This window comes from Callithrix jacchus, chromosome 9, assembly GCF_049354715.1.
Source record: "Callithrix jacchus isolate 240 chromosome 9, calJac240_pri, whole genome shotgun sequence".
Lineage (NCBI taxonomy): Eukaryota > Metazoa > Chordata > Mammalia > Primates > Cebidae > Callithrix > Callithrix jacchus.
In genome coordinates this window covers 114,878,153-114,891,547 of record NC_133510.1, presented here as the reverse complement: position 1 = coordinate 114,891,547, position 13,395 = coordinate 114,878,153, and the positions used below count along the sequence as shown (strand labels likewise).

General features: G+C 43.6%; 1 protein-coding gene and 1 pseudogene across 18 annotated transcripts in view; one reads left to right on the top strand and one right to left on the bottom strand.

Annotated features, from left to right (window-relative positions):
* TMEM116 (transmembrane protein 116) overlaps positions 1–13,395 on the top strand; it is a 213,908-nt gene that overhangs the window by 46,578 nt on the left and 153,935 nt on the right. The gene's annotated exons all lie outside the window — the stretch shown is intronic.
* On the bottom strand, positions 1,372–3,226 carry LOC100390288 (peroxisomal targeting signal 1 receptor pseudogene; annotated as a pseudogene).

Sequence of the window (13,395 nt, the reverse complement as noted above, 5' to 3'; positions counted from 1 at the left end):
TCATCCTGTTGTTACCAATGACCATATTTTATTCCTTTTAAAGGCTGAGTAGTATTCAATTATGTATATATAGCACATTTTCTTTATCCATTCATCTATTGATGGACACTTAGGTTGATTTCATATCTTGGTTATTATGAATACTAAATACAGGAGTTTTTCAGAGTTCTTTTTTTCTTTGTACAAATATTTTACAGTTTTATTTTTAAATCTATACATATTCATGCAAAGTAAAATAAATTTCAGGATGGAATCTTGGGACCATGGTAGTTTAAAAATAAAATCTCTCTGATCATTAGCTACTGAAGACAAGGCAAGAGACTTAGCAGTCATTATCTCCTCATACAGGGGACAATTGAGAAGAATCCAAGCTGCTCCCTCATCTTCCTTCAATCTTTACCTTCTGGTGACAAGATGGGGGAAGGGGATTTTCCAATGCTCTCCCCTAGAAACATTTAAAGAAATATAGCAAAGGCTTATGGTAACACTGAACCTATTTGCTAGAAATCTACAGGATTGCAATTTCTGAACCAACTTTCTAGAAGAGTTAGCTCAATTCCCATTCATAGGTGCTTCTAAGAGGAGGAAGGTTTGCTGCACTCACCACACCCCCTTCCCACTTGGTCTGTCCTCCCAACGCTCCAGAACAGAGCCTAGATCTCATCTGATCTAGCGCCTCCCCGCTCCCACCCAGCCTCCTTTACAAGTGAACTTTCCTCCAATCCCACACACCCAGACACTCTGTAGCAATTGGCCCTGGAAGCTTCTGAGGACCACTGTGATGATGACACAGGATTACTGCATCAGCATCGTACTCAGAGGGAATCAGAGCTCAGCCAGGAGAGGTCCAAGAATAACAGAACACTCCTACCAAAACTCAGCTTTTCTCAGCCAAATCAACAATTCAACCAAACAGGGGAACTCCTAGCACGTCCTACCCCAGACCATCATCATTAGAGGCGCACAGCAAATGAACCTCCTACTTACATTGCCCAAGGAAGCTGGGCTATTATCAATTCCCAGTAAAAGTGAGGGAAAGGACAGACATTACAAATGTGGTAGACCCTATCAGAAATGGCAGCTGATGACAACAGTTACCCTAAATCGTTGGGTCCTACCCAAAAAGCAGCACCAAGAAAAGGCATGATGAGCAGAGAGATCTGTAGCTGGATGTATAGCCCTTGAATTACCAAGGGACTCAGAGATAACGCATCTCATTTTCCTACAATTATATAGGAACTAGAACACAGACTACCCACCCCTATGTTGAGGCAGTTCCTGAAAGGCCGTACTGCTTATGGTCATCAGCCCACCTTCTTGGTAAGCCCATCTGGGGAGGGGAAATCACATCCAGAGCAGGGACCCCTCCAGGTGGACACTCACAGGGCAGCCCATCCCACTGTCACTGGGGCAGGCCAAACATAGTTAGGAGGGTGGACAGATCCTGGGCATCAGCTGCACCATAGGCATCGCTCTGGCCTAATATAGACAATGCCAAATGCAGGGTGCTCCAGATGTTCTCCGACATGGTGCCTCCTTCACCCCGAGGGCCCCAGCTTTTCCTCTGCATGTTCAGGGCCTCCAGAAAGTACTCCACAGCCTCCTGGTGAGCCCCAAGGTTGATGCAGCTGATGCTCAGGTTATAGTGGGACTGGATATAGACAGGCTGGAGCTCGAGGGCTTGGCGGTATGCAGCTACTGCTTCCCTGGTTTCCATTGGCCAAGGTGGCCCCTAGCTTATTCTACAGCAAATAGTCACTGGGACGAACACTGAGGGCAGCTCTGAAGCAGTCCATGGCCTTGTCATACTCCCCGCTCAGGTTGAAAAGGACTCCCAAGCCACACTGCACATCAGGGTCAATGGAGGTAGGGTCCAGCCGCACAGCTGCCAGGAAGAGCTCTTTCACTTCAAGAAACAGGGAGTCAGACAACAGAGACCCCAGGATATGCTTGCTGGGGCCCAGTTCTGCCCCACCAGAACTTCTCCATCAGGTGTCACCAGATGGGCATAGGCTGGTTTGTAACGCAGCCAGTCCTGCAGGGTTTCATAGGCCTGTGGCTGCAGGGACTCATTGGTGAAGCTCATGGCCAGCGCCATCAGCGCTGTCTGGTTATCTGGCTTTAGCTCCAGACACCTCCGCAATGCACTGATGGCTAGTAGTTCTTGTTCATTCTCTGCCTGGGTGGTACCCAGATACTGCCAAGCTTCCATATGCTTAGGACCCTGCTGCACAGCTTTCTCAAAAAGCAGCACAGCATTTGGCAGGTCCCCCTCCTGAAGTTGCTGCAGCCCTTCTTCAAAAGGTTGAGGGTGATCACGCAAGGGGTTCTCCTCCTTAAATTGGTACCCCTTATCATAGGTAGCTGATGTAAGGTCATCATAGTCAGAAAGCCAGGAGTGAGCGTCAGCATCCCGTTTTGCCATCTCCTTCAACTCTGCCTGCAGCTTGTCCTGGACAGAAATCAACATCAGACTCTATAGCTGACTTGGCTCGTTCAAACTCCATATCAAGGGTAGATGTGTTTACTCGTCTTGTGAACTGGTCAACCCAGGCATCTGATGTACCCTGAATTAGCCAATTTGGGGTCATCCACTTTGGCCACAAAGTCACTGGCCACGTGCTGCAGATCCTCCTCAGGATGATATTCATCACACCAACGAGCGGAGACTGTTTCCTCAGGCTCTCCCAGCCAGTTTCTCCTCTGATTACTCCACGTATTCCTCAGCCCAGCAAGCGGGGGACACAGACAAGGGGTCTGTAATTTCAGAGGTGAATTCTTCGGAACAGTCAGTCACATTATAATCCTGAGTTACATCCACAGCATCTCCAGCTGCAAGAAACTCCTGGGCCCAGTTCTCAGACAAGACCAAGTCTGCCACACCAGGAGCTCTCTGAGGAGCCTGGTGGAAGTTTGACTATTCAATCTGCTGGATCTCAGCCAGGAGGTTATTCATCTTGAAGGTCTGAGGGGCACGGGACACAAGGGGTGCATTCTGGTCCTGCAGGAATTCAGCCACCAACTCATCTTCAGAAGCTACTCCCAAAGGCTTGGAGACTGCCTCAGAGGCTGGAGCTCCGGGGGGCCAGGGGCCAGGCCTCAATCCCTCCTGCCGAAGGGCCTTGTCTTGGGTGTAGTGCCTGGCCAGCTTCATGAGCGGGTTGGCACCCCCGCATTCGGCCTCCACCAGCTCCTGCATTGCCATGGTGACCGCCAGCTCTCCCCGCACCCCACACCGCACGACTCGCCAGGCACCAGGTACAGGCCCAGAGTTCTTATTTCCAAGTATGTTTCCTTCCCCAGCCTCTTTCCCAGGCTTTTGGTTCTCTCTGCTGTTTGACCTGTTATCCCTTGCCCCAGAAGGCTGTGGCTAACATATTTGCTTTTAAATGCTTTTGACATAAGCTGTCTTGGAGCTCACTCCTGCTCTGAGAAAACTCCAAGGTGGATGAAATAAAAGCAGTCCCCTATGTTGGTCCTGCAGGGAAGGATCAGCCACACCAAAACACATAGCTACAATTATTTGAGAATAAGGTCCATATTGATCCCTGTGTCACCAACAACCTGCACCAAGAATGCAGACTGCTGTCCCCACAGCTGTCATTGAATTAGGGAGTTGTGGATGGTAAGGCAGGTAAATTAAAATGCCATAACACTCTTTTACCAACATTTACTATGTCTTTCTTCACTAAGCATTCCTCTGGATTTTGTAAAATTTTGATTAGATTCTAGAGCTCAAAAAAGTTGATTTTGACTGTTTTTTATCCAGCTTAAGTGTTGCTTTAGTGGGAGGATAGATTTTTGGAGTTCTGTACTTCATAATTTTCTGGGATGGTACTCTATTTATTTTTTTAAACAGCTTAATTGAGGTATAATTGCAAATATTTAAAGTATACAATTTCATAAGTTTCTTTTTTCTTTTCTTTCTTTCTCTCTCTCTCTTTTTTTTTTTTTTTGTGGGGAGGTGTACAGTGTCTCACTCTGTTACCCAGCAGTGGCACAATCACTGCTCACTGCAGCCTCAACCTGCTGGACTCAAGTGATCTTACCACCTCAGCTCCAGAGTTGCTGGGACTACAGGTGCACGCTACCATGCCCAGTTAATTTTGTATTTTTTGTGGAGAGGAGGTTTTACCATATTGCTCAGGTGGGTCTCAAACCCCTGTGCTCATGTGATCTGCCCACCTCAGTCTTTCAAAGTGCTGAGATTATAGGCATGAGCCACTGCGCCTGGCCGATGTATTTTTTATCTCTATGTAAATATCATGCTGGTTTTAAAAATAGACTTTATGTTTAGAACAGTTTTACAGTTACAGAATAATTGGGCAAATAGTACACAGTTCCTAGATACCTGCCACCTTCCTAGTTCCCAAAGTTTCCCCTATAATCATTTTGCCTTAGTATGGTACATTAATGAACCCATATTGATACATTATTATTCCCTAAAGTCAACAGTTTACACTGTTTCAGTCTTGATGTTGTGCAGTTCTGTGGCTTTTCATACTGTCATGTATTCACCATTATAGTATCATCCAGAATAGTTTCACAGTCCTAAAGTTTTTTATTCACCTACTCATCTTCCTTTCACTCTCCCTTTCTTTGGCAACTCACTGATATTTTTATGGTTTCTATAGTTTTGCCTTTTCCAGAATGTCATATAGTTGGAATTGTACGGTGTATAGTCTTGTCAGATTCACTTTTCACTTAGCAATATATATTTAAGATTCTTCCAGATCTTTTAGTGGCTTTATTTTATTTTATTTATTTATTTAGAGATGGGGTTTTGCCATGTTGCCCAGGCTGAAGTGCAATGGCTATTCACAGGCATGATCTCACTACTGATCAGCACAGGAGTTTTGACCTGCTCCATTTCTGACCTGGGCTGGTTCACCCCACCTTAGGCAACCTGGTGGTCCCCTGCTCCCAGGAGGTCACCATATTCATGTTGAACTTAGTGCAGACACGCGATTGGCATAGCGCATTACAGCCCAGAATTCCTGGGCTCAAGCCATCCACCCACCTCAGCCTCCTGAGTAGCTGGGACTACAGGTATGCGCCACTGCGCCTGGCAGTCTTTTAGTATCTTAATAGCTCATTTCTTTTTATTTGTTGTATGGATTTACCAGTTTTTAAAAATTCTTTCACCATTGTGGGACATCTTGGTTGTCTCTGGTTTGGGCAATTATAAATAATGCTTCTATATTAGCATGCAGGTTTTTGGGTGGACATAAGTTTTCAGTTCAACTGGGGAAATAGCTGGGAGGATGATTGCTGGATTATATAGTAAGCCTATGTTTGGCTTTGTAAGAAATTGTGGCACGGTGGCTCACACATGTAATCCTGCACTTTGTGAGGCCGAGGTGGGTGGATCACCTGAAGTCAGGAGTTCAAGACCAACCTGACCAACATGGAGAAACCCCATCTCTACTAAAAATACAAAATTAGCGAGGTATAGTCGCACGTGCCTGTAATTCCAGCTACTCAGGAGGCTGAGGCAGGAGAATCGCTTGAACCTGGGAGGCAGAGGTTGCAGAGAGCCAAGATGATGCCATTGCACTCTAGCCTGGGCAACAAGAGTGAAACTCCATGTCAAAAAAAAAAAGAAAAAATGGGGCCTGGCGCAGTGGCTCACGCCTGTAATCGTAGCACTTTGGGAGGCCGAGGTGGGCGGATCACAAGGTCAGGAGATCGAGACCATCCTGACCAACATGGTGAAACCCCATCTCTACTAAAAATACAACAAAATTAGCTGGGCATGGTGGCACACGCCTGTAGTCCCAGCTACTCAGGAGGCTGAGGCAGGAGAATTGCTTAAACCTAGGAGGCAGAGATTGCAGTGAGCTGAGATCGTGCCACTGCACTACAGCCTGGGCAACAGTTTGAGACTCCATCTCAAATAAAAAGAAAAAAAAGAAATTGCCAGACTGTCTTCCAAAGTGGCTGTATCCTCTTTCATTCCCACTAACAATAAGTGAGACTTTCTACTGCTTGGTATCCTCACCAGCACTTGGTTTCAATATTTTGGATTTTTGCCATTCTAGTAGGTCTGTATTGGTGTCTTGTCTAGTAGGTATGTTATTGGTGTCTCTAATGACATACAATGTTGAACTACAGCCATTCTGTGTTTTACATTTAAATCTGTGATCCATCTTGAATTAAGTTTTGTGACAGGTATAAGATCTTATTTTTGCATATGGATGTCTAAGTCTAACACTGTTTGATGAAAAGATTATACTTTCTCCAATAAATTGCTTTTGATCCTTTATCAAAGATCAAAAAAGATTAGTGTCTGCGTGGTGTTTTAGTTCAGTCAGCTATAACAAATTACCATACAGTGTGTGACTTAAACCACAGACATTTATTCCTCATAGTTCTAGAGGCTGGAAGGTCCAAGGTTAAGATATTGGCAGATCTGGTGTCTGGTCAGAGCCTACTTCCTGGTTTGCAGATGGCTGTTTTCTTGTGGTGTCCTAACATGGTGGAGAGAAGAGAGAGAAAGCCAGCCCTCTCATGTCTTTTTATAAGGGTACTATTCTCATTTGTGAAGGCTCTACCCTTAGGAGCTAATTGCCTCCCAAAGGCCCCACCTTCTAAATACCTCACCTTTGGGGTTAGGATTTCAACATATAAATTTTGAGGGACACAAACATTCAGTTTATAACATGTGGTATATCTCTGTATGTCCTCTTTTAACCTATCTGTGACTGTATATTCAACTGGGTTTTTTTTTAATCCACTCTAACAGTCACTATATTTTTATTTGTTTATTTAGATCATATTGAAAGCAATTATTGATATAGTTGGATTAATATCTGTTTGCTATTTGTTATATTGTTATATCTGTTCTTTATCTTCCTATTTTTTTTCTTTTTCTGGTTTTGAGCATTTTTTTTTGTGGGGGGGACGGAGTTTTGCTGTTTTTTTTTTTTTTAATTTTTATTGCATTTTAGGTTTTGGGGTACATGAGCAGAGCATGCAAGACAGTTGCATAGGTACACACATGGCAGTGTGTTTTGCTTCCTTTCTCCCCTTCACCCACATTTGGCATTTCTCCCCAGGCTATCCCTCCCCACCTCCCCCTCCCACTGGCCCTCCCCTTTTCCCCCCAGTAGACCCCAGTGTTTAGTACTCCCCTCTCTGTGTCCATGTGTTCTCATTTTTCATCACCTGCCTATGAGTGAGAATATGCGGTGTTTCATTTTCTGTTCTTGTGTCAGTTTGCTGAGAATGATGTTCTCCAGATTCATCCATGTCCCTACAAACGACACAAACTCATCATTTCTGATTGCTGCATAATATTCCATGGTGTATATGTGCCACATTTTCCCAATCAAGTCTATCATCATTGGGCATTTGGGTTGATTCCAGGTCTTTGCTATTGTAAACAGTGCTGCAGTGAACATTCGTGTGCATGTGTCCTTATAGTAGAACGATTTATAGTCCTTTGGATATATACCCAGTAATGGGATTGCTGGGTCAAATGGAATTTCTATTTCTAAGGCCTTGAGGAATCGCCACACTGTCTTCCACAATGGTTGAACTAGTTTACATTCCCACCAACAGTGTAAAAGTGTTCCTTTTTCTCCACATCCTCTCCAGCATCTGTTGTCTCCAGATTTTTTAATGATCGCCATTCTAACTGGCTTGAGATGGTATCTCAATGTGGTTTTGATTTGCATCTCTCTGATGACCAGTGATGATGAGCATTTTTTCCTATGATTGTTGGCCTCATATATGTCTTCTTTCGTAAAGTGTCTGTTCATATCCTTTGCCCACTTTTGAATGGGCTTGTTTGTTTTTTTCCTGTAAATCTGTTTGAGTTCTTTGTAAATTCTGGATATCAGCCCTTTGTCAGATGGGTAAACTGCAAAACTTTTTTCCCATTCTGTTGGTTGCCGATTCACTCTAGTGACTGTTTCTTTTGCCGTGCAGAAGCTGTGGAGTTTGATTAGGTCCCATTTGTCTATTTTGGCTTTTGTTGCTGATGCTTTTGGTGTTTTGTTCATGAAGTCCTTGCCTACTCCTATGTCCTGGATGGTTTTGCCTAGATTTCCTTCTAGGGTTTTTATGGTGCCAGGTCTTATGTTTAAGTCTTTAATCCATTTGGAGTTAATTTTAATGTAAGGTGTCAGGAAGGGGTCCAGTTTCTGCTTTCTGCACATGGCTAGCCAGTTTTCTCAACACCATTTGTTAAACAGGGAATCCTTTCCCCATTGCTTGTTTTTGTCAGGTTTATCAAAGATTGTATGGTTGTAGATATGTTGTGTTGCCTCCGATGCCTCTGTTTTGTTCCATTGGTCTATATCTCTGTTTTGGTACCAGTACCATGCTGTTTTGATTACTGTAGGCTTGTAGTATAGTTTGAAATCCGGTAGTGTGATGCCCCCCGCTGTGTTCTTTTTGCTTAGAATTGACTTGGCTATGCGGGCTCTCTTTTGGTTCCATATGAAGTTCATGGTGGTTTTTTCCAGTTCTGTGAAGAAAGTCAATGGTAGCTTGATGGAAATAGCATTGATTCTGTAAATTACTTTGGGCAGTATAGCCATTTTCACGATATTAATTCTTCCTAACCATGAACATGGAATGTTTCTCCATCTGTTTGTGTCCTCTCTGATTTCGTTGAGCAGTGGTTTGTAGTATTCCTTGAAGAGGTCCCTTACGTTCCTTGTGAGTTGTATTCCAAGGTATTTTATTCTTTTTGTAGCAACTGTGAATGGCAGTTCGTTCTTGATTTGGCTCTCTTTAAGTCTGATATTGGTGTAGAGGAATGCTTGTGATTTTTTCACATTGATTTTATATCCTGAGACTTTGCTGAAGTTGCTTATCAGTTTCACGAGTTTTTGGGCTGAGGCGATGGGGTCTTCTAGGTATACTATCATGTCGTCTGCAAATAGAGACAATTTGGCTTCCTCCTTTCCTATTTGAATACCCTTTATTTCTTTTTCTTGCCTGATTGCTCTGGCTAGAACTTCCAGTACTATATTGAATAGGAGTGGTGAAAGAGGGCATCCTTGTCTAGTGCCGGATTTCAAAGGAATGCTTCCAGTTTTTGCCCATTCAGTATGATAATGGCTGTTGGTTTGTCATAAATAGCTTTTATTACTTTGAGATATGTTCCATCGATACTGAGTTTATTGAGGGTTTTTAGCATAAAGGGCTGTTGAATTTTGTCAAATGCCTTCTCTGCATCAATTGAGATAATCATGTGGTTTTTGTTTTTGGTTCTGTTTATGTGGTGAATTATGTTTATAGACTTGCGTATGTTGAACCAGCCTTGCATCCCCGGGATGAATCCTACTTGATCATGATGAATAAGTTTTTTGATTTGCTGTTGCAATCGGCTTGCCAATATTTTATTGAAGATTTTTGCATCTATGTTAATCATGGATATTGGCCTGAAGTTTTCTTTTCTCGTTGGGTCTCTGCCGGGTTTTGGTATCAGGATGATGTTGGTCTCATAAAATGATTTGGGAAGGATTCCCTCTTTTTGGATTATTTGGAATAGTTTCAGAAGGAATGGTACCAGCTCCTCTTTGTGTGTCTGGTAGAATTTGGCTGTGAACCCATCTGGACCTGGGCTTTTTTTGTGTGGTAGGCTCTTAATTGCTGCCTCAACTTCAGACCTTGTTATTGGTCTATTCATAGTTTCAGCTTCCTCCTGGTTTAGGCTTGGGAGGACGCAGGAGTCCAGGAATTTATCCATTTCTTCCCGGTTTACTAGTTTATGTGCATAGAGTTGTTTGTAATATTCTCTGATGATGGTTTGAATTTCTGTGGAATCTGTGGTGATTTCCCCTTTATCATTTTTTATTGCATCTATTTGGTTGTTCTCTCTTTTATTTTTAATCAATCTGGCTAGTGGTCTGTCTATTTTGTTGATCTTTTCAAAAAACCAGCTCTTGGATTTATTGATTTTTTGAAGGTTTTTTTGTATCTCAATCTCCTTCAGTTCAGCTCTGATCTTAGTTATTTCTTGTCTTTTGCTGGGTTTTGAGTTTTTTTGATCTTGCTCCTCTAGCTCTTTCAATTTTGACGATTGGGTGTCAATTTTGGATCTCTCCATTCTCCTCATATGGGCACTTATTACTATATACTTTCCTCTAGAGACTGCTTTAAATGTGTCCCAGAGATTCTGGTATGTTGTGTCTTCGTTCTCATTGGTTTTGAAGAACTTCTTTATTTCTGCCTTCATTTCATTGTTTATCCAGTCAACATTCAAGAGCCAGTTGTTCAGTTTTTATGAAGCTGTGCAGTTCTGGGTTGGTTTCTGAATTCTGAGTTCTAACTTGATTGCACTATGGTCTGAGAGGCTGTTTGTTATGACAGTTGTTTTGCATTTGCTGAGCAGTGCTTTACTTCCAATTATGTGGTCAATTTTAGAGTAGGTGTGATGTGGTGCTGAGAAGAATGTATATTCTGTGGATTTGGGGTGGAGAGTTCTGTAAATGTCTATCAGGTTTGCTTGCTCCAGGTCTGAGTTCAAGCCCTGGATATCCTTGTTGATTTTCTGTCTGGTTGATCTGTCTAATATTGAAAGTGGAGTGTTGAAGTCTCCCACTATTATTGTGTTGGAATCTAAGTCTTTTTGTAGGTCATTAAGAACTTGCCTTATGTATCTGGGTGCTCCTGTATTGGGTCCATATATGTTTTGGATCGTTAGCTCTTCTTGTATCGATCCTTTTACCATTATGTAATGGCCTTCTTTGTCTCTTTTGATCTTTGTTGCTTTAAAGTCTATTTTATCAGAGATGAGAATTGCAACTCCTGCTTTTTTTTGCTCTCCATTTGCTTGGTAAATCTTCCTCCATCCCTTTATTTTGAGCCTTTGTGTATCCTTGCATGTGAGATGGGTTTCCTGGATACAGCACACTGATGGGTTTTGGATTTTTATCCAATTTGCCAGTCTGTGTCTTTTGATTGGTGCATTTAGTCCATTTACATTTAGGGTTAATATTGTTATGTGTGAATTTGATACTGCCATTTTGATGTAAGCTGGCTGATTTGCCCGTTAGTTGTTGTAGATTCTTTATTGTGTTGATGCTCTTTAGCATTTAGTGTGATTTTGGAATGGCTTGTACTGGTTGGTCCTTTCTATGTGTAGTGCCTCTTTCAGGAGCTCTTGTAAAGCAGGCCTGGTGGATCTCTGAGTACTTGCTTGTTTGCAAAGGATTTTATTTTTTCTTCACTTATGAAGCTCATTTTGGCTGGATATGAAATTCTGGGTTGAAAGTTCTTTTCTTTAAGGATGTTGAATATTGGCCCCCACTCTCTTCTGGCTTGTAATGTTTCTGCTGAGAGATCTGCTGTGAGTCTGATGGGCTTCCCTTTGTGGGTGACCCGACCTTTCACTCTGGCTGCCCTTAGTATTTTCTCCTTTATTTCAACCTTGTTGAATCTGACGATTATGTGTCTTGGGGTTGCTCTTGCAGAATATCTTTGTGGTGTTCTCTGTATTTCCTGCATTTGAGTGTTGGCCTGTCTTGCTAGGTGGGGGAAATTTTCCTGGATGATGTCCTGAAGAGTATTTTTCAGCTTGGATTCATTCTCTTCATCACATTCTGGTATACCTATCAAACGTAGGTTAGGTCTCTTCACATAGTCCCACATTTCTTGGAGGCTTTGTTCATTCCTTTTTGAGCTTTTTTCTCTGATCTTGGTTTCTCGTTTTATTTCATTGAGTTGATCTTTGACTTCTGATATTCTTTCTTCTGCTTGGTCAATTTGGCTATTGAAACTTGTGCATGCTTCACGAAGTTCTCGTATTGTGTTTTTCAGCTCTTTTAATTCATTCATATTCCTTTCTAAATTATCCATACTTATTATCAATTCCTCGAATCTTTTTTCATATCTTTTTTCAAGGTTCTTAGTTTCTTTGCATTGATTTAAAACATGTTCTTTTAGCTCACAAAAGTTTCTCATTATCCATCTTTTGAAGTCTAATTACGTCATTTCGTCACAGTCGTTCTCCGTCCAGCTTTGTTCTCTTGCTGATGAGGAGTTTTGGTCCTTTCTAGGAGGCGAGATGTTCTGGTTTCGGGGTTTTCCTCCTTTTAGCGCTGGTTTCTTCCCATCTTTGTGGATTTATCCACCTGTCGTCTGTGTAGCTGCTGACTTTTCGATTGGGTCTCTGAATGGACACCCAGATTGTTGATGATGAAGTATTTTTGTTACTTGGTTTTCCTTCTACCAGTCTAGCCCCTTCACTGTATGACTGCTGAGGTCCACTCCAGGCCCTGCTTGTCTGGGGTGCACCTATAGCAGCTGCGGAACGGTGAGGGATGCTACCAGTTTCTTTTTCTGCTATCTTTGTCCCAGAATGATGCCTGCCAAATGTCAGTCTTTTGGATATAGAGGGGTCAGGGAGCTGCTTGAGATAGTCTGCACTTTATAGGAGCTCAATTGCTGAGCTGTGAGCTCTGTTGTTCATTCAGGGCTGTTAGGCTGCTATGTTTAATTCTGCTGCAACAGAACTCATTAAAAAACCCCTTTTTTTCTCAGATGCTCTGTCTGGGGTGGTTGGGGTTTTATTTTTGAGAGTCCGTTGTGCTGTCCTGCCCAGCTAGGAGGCAGTCTAGTCACTATTTGCCTGCCGAGGCTCCGCCCTGCTGGTGTGAGGTTCGCCCTGTTGCTGCAGGCTCTGCCCTTCTGCTGCGGTCTCCGCCCTGCTGCCACGGGCTATGCCTTGCGGCGGAGTCTCTCTGTTGTAGCGGGTTGCCTCGGCAATGGCAGGCTGCGTCAGCAATGGGCGTGTACCTCAGTAGGGGCAGGTTGCCTTGGTAATGGCGGACACCCCTCCCCCACAGAGCTGTGCTTTCAGGGAACCTCTCCACCAGGAGCGTTTGGAATCGCCGTTTTGTTTGTCGCACTGCGCTACCCCAAACACTGTGTCCCTGGAATCTCCTGGGCTGGCTCACTGTCCAAGTCCCATTCAGTCTCACGTTCAGCCCTCTCAAGTCTCAGATTGCCGGTTCAACAGGGCACCCAGATGAGTGCACTTTGTGCGGAGTGCTGTGTAGCACCGCTGCACTATGGTGCGGGCCGTCACCGCACCAGCTGCCGGCTACACCAGCCAAAACCTCTGCCTGGCGTCCCACGTCTCTTTTATACCTGGGAATTTCCCCGTTCTGTGGGCAACAAAGATCCATCTGGAAATGCAGCCCTGACTCACCCTCTCCGCGCATGCACCGAGAGCTTCAATCCTGGGTTGTTCTCACAGCGCCATCTTGAGTCCTCCCCTCGCTCTTGTTACCCAGGCTGGAGTGCAATGGCGCTATCTTGGCTCACCTCAACCTTTGCCTCCTGGGTTCAAGCAATTCTCCTGCCTCAGCCTCCTGAGTAGCTGGGACTACAGGTGCGCACCACCATGCCCAGCTAATTTTCTGTATTTTTAGTAGA